The sequence below is a fragment of the Balaenoptera borealis genome (genome assembly GCF_965194805.1).
Source record: "Balaenoptera borealis genome assembly, chromosome: 12".
Classification (NCBI taxonomy): domain Eukaryota; kingdom Metazoa; phylum Chordata; class Mammalia; order Artiodactyla; family Balaenopteridae; genus Balaenoptera; species Balaenoptera borealis.
Genome location: NC_138869.1, coordinates 94,628,705 through 94,641,028, shown reverse-complemented (window position 1 = coordinate 94,641,028; position 12,324 = coordinate 94,628,705). Strand labels below are relative to the sequence as shown.

The window sequence follows — 12,324 nt, the reverse complement described above, 5'->3', positions numbered from 1 at the left end:
GGGAGTGTGGGGAGGGGTTGTCATAATTTCTTTTTGACCCTAGAGCTCAAAATAAACAACTGGGACAGGATGGAGGAGACGAAATGGGCTGGAGTGGGAGTGTAAAGGACCCGGCGAAGTGAGATGCTGGGGATGAGTTCTCAGTCCTGAAAGAGATGAGTCGAAATGGTGATGGCAGCGATTTGCGGTCCAGGCATTCCTAAGTCAGAAATTGCCTTAGGCTGGTTGTGTATGTATGTATCCCAGACTGACTATTCATTCTTTTTATTTACTCCAGTCGTAAAAATTTATTTAGAACATTAAAATTTTAGTGTCACTGTTTTCAGGACTTAGGTCGGTTAAGTGGTGTAGGGGTTCTGGTCACCACTAAGTTACATTTTTTCACTGATGTACTCTACAGTCACTTCCAATTTTCCATATTTTGACCTGTCATTTGATAGGAAAAAAAATGCCCCTGTGTGTGTGTGTGTAACTGCTGAATGAAGCTAATTTTGCAAGGCTGTGATCTGAATTCAGTTTGGTTGTCATTTGAATCGTGTTTTGTGTGAGATGTACTTCTGAAGCGAACAGGGCCCTTGGGGTCATATTTTCTTAAAACATTCACTCCCATTACATGGTTTTGTGTCTGAAAATAAAAATACAAGTTATGTGTATGGGAATGAAAATAGTTATAGTGAAATGCCTCTTATTCCTGAAGGACTTTTCACAGATATGAACTACTTATTTTGTACAATTCAAGTTGACTTTTTTTGACTCCATGAAACAGTAATAGAGTTTTATGCCTTTCTATAGCCATAATATAATGATGGCCTGAAATAGAACAAAAATTCCCATAAAGTGTTAAATGAATCAAAGCCACTTTCTGAATTGAGGTTCTTATGGTAATCTTTAAAATGTAAATATGAATGTGTAAACAAACAAGAGGCAGACTCTTTGGAGTATCCTCATTTATCCTGCTGCTATCACAATTATAATCCCTAGCAGCTGATTAATATGGAGGAAGACATATGTAAATTGAAAAAGTTGTCTTTTACCATACTGTATTAATGTCTCTCTACCTAGTAATTTGGTGAAATAATTTAGTAAAATGCATCCACAGTAAATAGGTTTTTATTCCAACCTAATGCTCTTTTCCATCTTAACTGAGCATAAAATTATATCTTTAAAGATCTGCGAGAAAGAAAGGCTTGATGCCTCTTGAACAGTTCAGTGTGACATATGGTTTTAATGCAACAATTTTATCTGTAGCACACAGTATCTGTAAATTTGAGCTAATGTTCCTGTGAAAACAAGAAGGGATTTATGCCCAAAAACTAAAGGCAAAGAAGAAAAAATCTTTTTAGCTACCATATGTAGAACACTGAAAACTGTATATAAATAGAAAACAATATTGACATTTATGTATCTATAATTTTTTAGAAACATGTTTTTACATCTAGCTATTTTATTCAAACATTAATGGTAACAGGGATCTTAAATACAAATTCTTACAGGAGTCAGGCAGGTCATATTTACTAATAAAGCAGGCCTAGTGAGGATTAAGTGAATCTGAGAGGGCTGCCCTGTCTAAAGCACAACATCCAGTAGGCAGTTGCCTTGGACTACTCCTGGCTAAGGGGTAAGCTAGATCTCCCAAATTTTCAAGAGATGTCCCATAATTAAATTTTCTGTGAAACCTCACAATCATGTTGGCAACAGGGTTTTTGTAAAAAAAAAAAAAAAGAAAAGAAAAGGAAAAAAACCCATGATTTGTTTTAAAATAGTTCTATAGGTCAGATTTGGTATGTGGAGCTGCTGATTTGTTACCCTGATATCTGATGCATGTAGTTAAAAGAATAAAAGTGTAGATGGTGGGAGAGCATAAAGTGAAGGAGGAAGGAGAAAGAAACAGAGGGGAAAGTGGAGAGAGGAAAATAAAATTTCCAAAATATACTTAAAGATTTAATCTTATTCTCAATAAACAAGATTACCTAAATTACTAATTCAATACAAATGAAAATAAGGTTTATTAAAAGACATACACATCTGATTAGACTTTAGATCCTTTTCTTTCTGATGAAATGTATACCTGGTAAAGACTGACAGCCTTGGGAAGACTGTGGAATTGATTTTGTGTATTGTGTGCGATAGGGATCAAGATTTATTTCTTTCAATATGGATGTAATATTGACTTAGAACCATGTGTTGAAAAGATCATCCTTTCCACAATGCTCAACCATGTCACCTTTATTGTAAATCAAGTAGATATATAGATTTTTCTGTCTATCATCTATCTATTTCTAGACTCCATATTACATTTCATTGTTTGTTGGAGTATTGTGACAGTACCACACTGTCATAATTACTGTAGTTTTATAATAAATCAAACTTGGTACTGTCTTTTTACTTTGGTAGGGTTTTTTTCCTAAAATGTCTTGGCTATAATTGGCCTCGTATATTAACATACAAATTTTAAATTGTCTTGTTAATTTCCAAGGTTCGGCTTCCTTAAGCCTGTTTCACTGTGGCCCTCTGCAGGCATTAGACTACCCTGGAGTGCTCTAAAATGCAGACTCCCGGGCCATGATGCAGGGCTGCTAAATCAGAATCGCCTCAGCTAGGGTCCTAGAATCTTCGTTTTATATAAATACGATTAGATGATTATGCACAGTGAAGTTTAAGAACCAGGACTGCACATTTGGATTTGATTCTAGCTGTTTCCTGTTGGCTTACACATCCTGATTCAGGGATACCTCTTTTATACAAGGCTGATACCATTTCTTATCTGGCAGAGCAGTGACTAATATCAGGTACTGTGAAGCAGGGAAGTGGTAGAACAATTATTTTGTAAATAAAGATACAAGACACACTTGTATTCTCCACAGAAGTCTTCTCTATCTGCCCTCCCCCCCCCCCCCTTTTTTTCTATACAGCTTCAACTTCAAGCCTTCTGGGTTTTGTTGAAATACTTTTGACATTTATTCTTGGACACTTAAAGTTTCTTCTCTTTACACTATTAAGCATTTTATTGATTAATTTTGGCCTTTGTACTTTCTCCAAATCTATTTTTTCTGTAACTTTCTCATCTTCAGGGTATTTCAGGTCTAAATGTTGACCAAATAATTCACTACACTATAATTTATAAAATGTTCCCTCTTGGGTCAGGGAAGTAAGAGGTTTTATTGCAGCTCAGTTCCAAAAGTGGTAGACAGAGCCTGGATGTTTAAACAGGGCCTGAAGCAAGGTTTTGCCAACCTTTCAGAGGCTGCATAACAAATATTCTTTATTTGCTTCTTCAGGTGTTGGAGTTAGCTACAGCTTCCTGAAGGTCATCTCTTAGCCTTCACTCCCTGCTACCCACACCAACATTTATGAGTCCCCTGTGAAATGAAAATCATCCTAGGAGGTATCATACTAAGCTATAATCAGTTAATACCTTACTTTTCAATTAACACTCTAGCAGGGATTATTTGAAAGTCAGCTGAGAACAGGAACAAGGGGGCAGGTTGGCACTTGTAAAACCTGGTTAGAATAAAATGAGAGAAACATAAAGAAAAAAGGAAGGAAATCTTTATAATTTTGCTTAAAGCTAATAAGTGGTCATGGCACTTCAGATTATTTAGGCTACCTTAATTTGCCAACCTAGGGTTTAAAGGTACCCTGTTTTGAAAATTTGATTTTTAAAAGGAATCAGGGTTTTCCCTAAGATACCCTTGTCCTAACGGACAAGGAAAGCTACAGATCATTTATTTTCTCACCTCTTATTGCATAATGTTATTATGCCCCTACCAGTGTATGATCACATTATACAGAAAGAGGAAAAATATCTTATAATTTTCATGTTACCTTTTATTTGCCCTGTTTTTATTGTCAATAAGTCTCAGAGTAAGGGGTGCTTAGGCCAACAATATTTGTGTGGGGATTGGTATTATAGTGGACTGCCAGGAAGGAAAACATTGGGCAAATTACACTCCATTTTGAGCCTGACTCTTAACACAAAAATACTGAATTTTTTTGTATTTGAATCTCCTCTCCAAAAAAAAACAGTGAGTTTGTTGCCCTAATTTATTTTTTTTTTAAATTAATTAATTTATTTATTTTTGGCTGCGTTGGGTCTTCGTTGCTGCGCACGGGCTTTCTCTAGTTGCGGCAAACGGGGGCTACTCTTTGTTGTGGTACGTGGGCTTCTCGTTGCAGTGGTTTCTCTTGTTGTGGAGCACGGGCTCTAGGCACGCGAGCTTCAGTAGCTGTGGTGTGCAGGCTCAGTAGTTGTGGCTCACGGGCTCTAGAGCACAGGCTCAGTAGTTGTGGTGCACGGGCTTAGTTGCTCTGCAGCATGTGGGATCTTCCCAGACCAGGGCTCAAACCTGTGTTCCCTGCATTGGCAGGTGGATTCTTAACCACTTATTGCCCTAAATTCAAAGTTACTCGTGTGGTCATATTGTATAACCCATCCTTACAACTTCTGCCCTGAATAATTTTTTCAGTTTATTTACATTTTAATATAATAGTTGGTACAAAATGATATATGACATATATGTATGTATGTAAATATCTATATCTATATGCAAGTTATAAAGTATGATAATGTAATAAACAACTGTGAACCCATTATACAATCCAAGTGTTCAACAGTGTTCCTCTGTTTATCTTCCCCCACCCTCCACAGTTTTCCTTTTGTCTTACACAAGAGGTAACTAGTACCTTGAATTTTATATTATCATTGCCTAGCCTATTTTTGTAGTTTAAGCATAGGTTTATAGGTACCCCTAAATAACAGATTTTTTAGTTTTTCTTGTTTTTGAACATTACATTAAATATATCACATTGGATATCTTCTTATGAGATTTACACTTTTTCCCTTTGCATCACATCACTAAAATCCACTCACGTCATTGTCTATAGCTGTCTGTAGTTCAGTCGTGTATATTTCACTGAATAACTATTTCACAGTTGATTTATTTATTCTCTTGTCAAAAGGGAAGTATTACTTCTAGTTTGTGGTAGTTGCTTTGAATATATTCTATATTTCCTGGTGCACATACGTGCAGGAATTTCTCTTGTCTATATACCTAGGACAGGGTTCCTTGATGGTGACTCTATTGACATTTGGGGCCAGATAATTCTTTATTGTATAGAGCTGTCCTTTGCATTGTAGGATGTTTAGCAGCATCCCTGGCTTCTACCCACTAGATGCCAGTAGTGCCTTTCAGTTGAGACAACCGAAAATGTCTCCAGACATTGCCAAATATTCTCCAGGGATCAAGATCACTGACCTAGAAATACAACTGTTGGGTGGAGATCAGGTGTGTGAATATTCATCATTACAAATTGCCAAATTGTTTTCCAAAGTAATTGTAACAATCTAGTGTCCCCTGACTTTCTTGTTGATTCACTTCCTCTCCAACACTTGGTGTTGTCAGATCTTTTGATTTGAGACAACTAAATAGGTGTAAAATTGTGTCTCATTATGGTTGTAATTTCCATTTCCTTGATTGTTAACTAGATTGAGAACATTTTTACATATATATTGTCCACACTTGTTTCTTCTTCTTAGTGGTCTTTGCCTAGCTTTCTGTTGGGTTTTCTATCTTATTGATTTGTAGATATTACTTATGTGTTCTGAATACTAATCCTTTGTTTTTTAAGTGAGTTGTAAATATCTCTCCTAGTTTGCTATTTATTTTTTTTCATTTTCTTTGTGATGCCTTTTGATGAACAGAATTTCTTAATTTTAACAGAATTGAACTTATTATTTTTTTCATTCATGGTTAATCTTTTTTGCCCCAAGATTACAAGTAAATTTGTCCCTGTTTTCATCAAAGATTGGCACATAAATAGAATAGCTTCTGCCTGAATACTTTTCTCTTGGATCGTGCATTCTGGGGGAAACCAGTTACCATGTCTTCAGGACACTTAGCTGGCCCAAGGGGAGGCTCACATGGAGGAGAACCGAGGCCTCCAACAAGCAACACCAACACCAACATGCCAGCCAAGTCAGTGAGTCCCTTTGGAAGTGGATCCTCGGCCCCAGTCAAGCTTTCAGATGACCACAACTTTTTGAGAGACCCTGAGCCAGGACCCAAATTCCAGATCCTCAAGTTCCTGAACCTCAGAAACTGGGGGATATAATAAATGTTTATTGTTATTTAAAGCTAAGTTTTAGGATAATTTGTTATACAGCAACAGATAACTAATACAGCTGGCCTTTTTGTTTGCTAATGATCTTTGATTATGAACACATTACTTGATTTCTTTGGTGAGATTTTGTAGGTTCAAAATTGAGAAGGCTTTCTTTCAGAGTGGGTGTGCTTTCTGCCTGTGGCTTTGGTTGCCCATAACTGGAAACTTCTGTTTACCTTGAAAGCCTTCAGCCAGTTCAAAAATCTTAGACTTAACTTTCCTACTTTGCTTTTGCCCAAGACTCAGTCCCCAGCAGCAGTGCTGTGATCCTGATCCATCCTCAGGTCATGCCTGTTCCTTCTGACCCCTGATTACTGTCCCCAGTTATCTACTCTAATTTACATGGCAGGGGTTAAGGAAGGAATCTGAAAATCTCCACCAACTCAAATGCAAACAACAATGTTTTGAAGACTGTGTCCTGTGTAAAGTATGGTAGGAGGACTTCAGAGCACCTGGTCAGCCATAGTGCTAGAAACAAATAGCCAAAAAGATTTTACAAAGGCTTTCTCACCTAGAGGACTGGAACAGACTGCTTCTTTCCATTACAGAGGTGTTCAATATCATTTTAACAAGGGCTATGTGGCTCCATAGGATTAAGCTGAAAGACTCCTTTTAAGCAACCGTTGACCTGTTGATAGAAATAAACTGGTTGAGTTTGGATATGCCATCAAACATGGGGGTCCTTAAGTTAGACATAGTTCTTCAGCCTTCCCAAATGACATATGATAAATTATTTAACTTTAAGTGCCAGAAATTCAGGGCCCTTAAGCAATGTTAGTTTTACCAAGACAAGATTTCTAGAAACTACTATCCTGGGAATCTGATGATGGGTGGGGATTACCTCTGGCAATAACTCTCTTGCCTCTCTGGGCCTCAGTTTCTAAGTCTATAAAATGTGGAGATGGTTTAAGATGACTGTTAAGATCTTTTCCAGCTCCCATATTTTTGAAAATATCTATGGATAATGTATTTTGGCAGAAGAAAATGATATATAAAATAGACTCCTCTTGGCCACCAAACTGCTGAAAAGACCAAGAAATAATGAGATTTATTTTCTCATTCCCAGTTACCAAGTTCACATTTCACATTGAATTACTCTCAGCCTTTGAAGACCCTTTCGCTACCAGTAAAAAGGCCTCAGATATGGTAGTAATTTTGAAATATGTACTTAGTTATTAGTAAGCACATTAGCAGGAAGGAGTTTAAACCTGTCAGAGAACAGGAGTGAGACATTTTGAGATGAGACAGGGAGAAGAAAGGTGGCATTAAGAGAAGTGAGAGGACAGCAAGTCACGCTTTGCTAAATCACAGTCTCGTTCAGGGGCCAACTCTGGCTTCAGAAAGGGCTTTTTGCCAATTAAAATATTGGCTCTGTATGTATGTGTGTGTATTGTGTATGTATACGTGTGTGTGTGTGTGTGTGTGTGTGTGTGTGTTTCCTGTATGTATGTATGTATTTATAAGTAGTAAGGATTAATAGACAATTTTGAGGTGGCGTTGTCAGAGGCATTCTTCACTAAAATAATGATTTTCTTTCATCCTTTCTAAGCAGAGTGTTTGCTGCAAAATGAAGATGACGAAGCAACTGGAATTTGTATCTGCCAAGAGAGGCTTTGTCTTTACTTGCTTGGGTACGTCATTCTGTAGCTGGCAGCCCCCGACCATCCTCCCAACTGTTGCCCCTGTACTGTGAGCCTTGCTTTGAGTGCATTCCTCCAGGTACCTCGCAGGCCTGCTGAAGGGGTCGGTGGTAAACTGGAAGATACCCACGCAGCACTCATGCGCGTGGTCCCCTTTGGCATGTCAGTCATATGCTGAATGCATTCACGATGACTGGTTCAATTAAATACACCTTCGTTTATCTAATACAACCCACAAATGCCCTTAATTTTGCCACTTCCCACATCAAAACCAGAAAGCTGAAGAAGGAAGATTGTAAGGAAGGTTTCATATTAAGGATTCTGGTGACAACCTGGTGATTTTTCAGTCAGTCAGGATTTTTTTTTCCTTGGGAGGAAATAGAAAATAGGTGGGTAATTATTTAGTTGAGCTTAAAATGTTTCTTCTGCATGAGTTCCAGAGAAAATGAAGATGCTTTTGTTATTAGCAAGGTAATGAAAGGAGGGCCTGAGGTTTCAGGTAGGTGGGGGAATTTGAGAGGGGGTGGAGGCCAGGGGGAGTTTTTCAATTGCGGTGTTAAGGGAAGGGGAAAATGAAGGAAAGAGAAGGTGAATAAGTGGCTTTTAAAAACAAGACTTACAGCGCTGTGTGGCAAGCAGGCTAAAATTTACTGAAGAAAATCAAGTTTAAAGTTGCCATTAGAAGTAGTGAATTTTAAATGTATCATAATTATGGCAAATTTGATTTGTTCTTCATGTGAAATATCACATAGCCTAACACCATAAAAATAGTCTTTGATCCAATGAAAGATATTCAAGGAGCAGAGGAAAAGAAATCCAGTATACCATTAGATTTACATATATCTCATTAGGTATTTCCTTGATGACCAAAAACTGGATTCGGGTTTCTCTTTCTAGGCAAACCCTGGATTCACTGGGGAAGATGCTAGGATTCAGGTATTTGAGGATAGAGAATTTAAAGTTACATATTTGTTGAGATAAATTATCTATCTCTAACATAAAAAGGAGACATTTGTCATATTATGATGACATATATTTCCCCTGAGTCTCTTTTTTAATATTAATTTTAGTGCACAGAATTATGAAATGTTAACACTGGAACAAAGCAGCCCATCTGGTCTCACAGGTTGATTGACTTGCTCTATTTCTGTGTTCCTGTCTGTACTTAAACTCTTTGAGTTCTCAGTTCACTTGTAAATTGATGAAGATTAGATTGGATGAAGTCTTAGGTTCTTCCTCAATCTACAATTCTGACTCTTATCTAACATATTTAACTGAGTTTAAGATATACTTTTTATTCACATTTTAATATCTCTAATATTGAAGTGTATCTTACAATAGAAATTTCCTAAACACTGTATCATAATCAGCAGGTTTTTCTTTTCTTTTTTGAAGGTATGTAAAATAATGGTGCATATAACAATTAACGTCATGTTAGATTTGATAGAATATGATGTATAATTGAGGTATAAACCCTGAACATTCCAAAGTCAGCTAATGTCATCATCCATCAGCCAGCCATTCCAAAATCCACTTAGTTCACATTATTGGGCATCTTTTAAAGGTGGATGGAATTTTGATTCCAGAAGAGAATTTAGCTGATGGGTGTTTCACAAAGAAAATCTTCCTTTCTTTTCTTTGGATATTTATTCTAGAATAATCCATTTCTCTTTATATGAAACTATCCTGTTCCTTGGTTTTGTTCAAAAGTCAAGCCCATTTAATTCCTGGATATGCTGGTATAGGAATGTAAAACAGGTAATGAGACAGACAGTTCTTTTCTATGGCTAAATTTACTTATTTTAACAGTTAATTAATTCAAAAATGATTTGTTGAATTTCCATGTATCATGCTATCTACTAATGATAAAAATAGTAAACAGGATTCAACCTCCAACCCTTCTCCCCTCCCCGGGGGTCATGCGGGGGTGGGACTGAAAGTTCCAACCCTTTAATTCTGTGGTTGGTTCTCCTGACAACAAGTCCCTATCCTTAGGTTGTGTCCAAAAGTCCCCTCATTAACATAACAAAAGACACATTCCCAACTCCCATCAGTTAGGAAAGTCCAAGGTTTTTAGGAGCTATGTGCCAGGGATAATGGACAAAGACCAAATATTTATTTCTTATTATAAATCACAATATCACAATAATAAAAGTGCATTAGTAATCAAAATATAAAATAAAATAAATAAATAAAATATAAAATAGTTGAAAACATGTATAACTAGTTATTGAGCAGGGGTACACAGAGAAAATAATGTTATTTTTCTCTAATTTCTGTCTTTTAACATGGCTAGTCATATCTCTAATTTATTCCTATTATTTGTTGAGGTGATTCTTAGTTCCCTAGTCATTTTAGATTATAAGAATATTTAGGTACATATTGCTCACTTTCAGAAAGTAAAAAATTCTCAGCAAGTTTAAATAAAAATTCCAGTCTCTTATCTAATTTGATTTGAGAGTCTTTCTTTTCACGGTTTAGGGCAGACACATGGCTCTGGCCTGTGGTAGGGAACAAGCCATGAACTCAACTTTTGGATTTCTTCCTTCCTCTTTCAAGCCTTTATTTAGCTGCCGTTTTTTGTAGTTCTGTCTTGGCTAATAGGAAATGGCCAGTGTGTTCTCCATTATAGCAGGCTTCTAAATACTGCTTTCTCATGTATAACTTTTTTTTGAGTTCTTCAGCCAATATCTCCAAACACTGTTCACTGAGATTGTTCCAGATCATTGCTTCGTGACATGGGTGATGTACTTTCCAGCTAACCAAGAGTGACATCCTTTCAGCCTTTGTCCTGAGGGATCCATCCTGTTTGGATCCCCACTTCCCCAGAAGCATTTTTTAAAGTTTGAGTCCATCAAGACAGCTCAAGATCACTTGGTCTAAAAAGAAATTCATTCCTTGTTTTCGTGCCAGACTATGGGTACTCTACTCCCCAAGCCACTCTCCCTTCCTTGTCTTGCCATAAAAGGCAACTGCAGCCAGCCATTTATATTCTGAGTTTTCCAGATGGGCAGCAGGTTCCAATACCTATTTTTATGGACACTGTCAAACTTCAGGAACACACATAAATTCCTCCTAAATGGCAAGTGCTCCCAAGGCCTCCTTCATCAAAATTTGATGCACTGAGTAAGGCTAAAAATCTGCATCTTGAAAGTATCCGGTTTGAGGGTATGATCTGGTTTCTTTTGCAGACATTCAAAGTCTCAGGGAGCCCCTCTTACTTGGTTAGTGGGGAAAGCCTTCCTTCCCTTCTTCATATGCATTTTTCCTGGTAACAGCACTTGTTATTAGGTGGATAATTCCTTCCACAACTTATTTCCCTCTCCAGGCACTCCTATCTTTCGCTTATATAGAGCGGATGGGGTAAGTGCGAAGGAAAAAGAAGTTACCATCTGATCACTTCTTAGGAAACCTTTGAGGTTAACTTTTTGGCTGCTTTTTAGAACATAGAGAGACTTATTGACAGAGGTATTCAGTGTGTTTAATGGTCATCATGGCAGACCACTGGAATGGATTCAGACCATGATGTTAAAACATCATTCTGGAAAGGCCTTGATGATCCAGGATCCACTATCTATTTGCTGGATCATTAGAAAATCAGGGAGGTTCCAGGGACGAGGCCAATGTAGTGGAGCGGTAGAGCTCAGGGAAGTGTCTATTTGCCAACTGCCCAGAAGTGTGTCTATATTTTAGCTACTAGGTGAATGTCAGCCCTTCCTATGACCTATTATCCTCGGGATTGAAGCTTGAGCTATAGTCTCCAGATAATAAGAAAAGTCTTATTCCACATCTCATTACATTTGCGTTATGATGGAGCCAACATCCAAAAAAATTTTTTGATAAATGTAACTGAGTTAAGGAATGAGCCTTGGAAAGCAGAACCCATAAAGAAGCAGAAGGCATAAAAGGAGAGGAAATCAAAACATTGTGATAACCAGAAAATAAGAGTTTTATCTTAAAAGCAGGCCATTTGTAGTGGAGAAGATGAGGAGACTGAACGTGAAGGGCATCCTTGTGTCGATCGATGACCTTCATGAGAAAATTCCTAGGAGGACGGTGAAGATGAAAGCGAGCGAAAGGGCATGAGAGAGCAGAGGAGGGGGGACGAGGGGATAAAAGTGGCAGATAGAGACAATTCAAGTGTGGGGTTATAAGGATGGAAAGAAGCTGGATGGTAGTAAGAAGAACATACAGAGCAGGAAAGTTTGCTTGGAAATTTGCTGTTGTTGTTAATAACTTCAGCATGTTTGAAGGCAGAAGAGTAGGAGCTGGTAGACAGTAAATAGGTGTGATTGTGAAGAAAATGTGGAGCCCAGCTCCTGTGCATCTGGAAGGACTTTATCAAGAGCTCACACAGATGGAGGGATTGGCTTTCTGAAAGAGGAAGTTTATCTGCCCTATAAGACTGGATGACGGGTGTGAAAAAAGAGTGAGTGTGAGCAAAAGGAGTAGTGTAAGCCAGTAAACTATCTTCTGAGTCAAGTAGAGGGCAAGAAGGTCACTGAGAGTGACAGAGTGAAAA

At 37.7% G+C, this 12,324-nt stretch overlaps 1 protein-coding gene across 4 annotated transcripts in view; it reads left to right on the top strand.

Annotated features, from left to right (window-relative positions):
- RNF144B (ring finger protein 144B) overlaps positions 1-12,324 on the top strand; it is an 867,397-nt gene that overhangs the window by 689,229 nt on the left and 165,844 nt on the right. For 2 of the 4 annotated variants that reach the window (XM_082346411.1, XM_082346412.1), the window contains exon 5: positions 5,138-7,793. The gene's annotated coding sequence lies outside the window, so the exon portion shown is untranslated. The remainder of the gene's footprint in view (positions 1-5,137; positions 7,794-12,324) is intronic. The other 2 variants (XM_082346414.1, XM_082346413.1) reach the window with 1 other exon arrangement.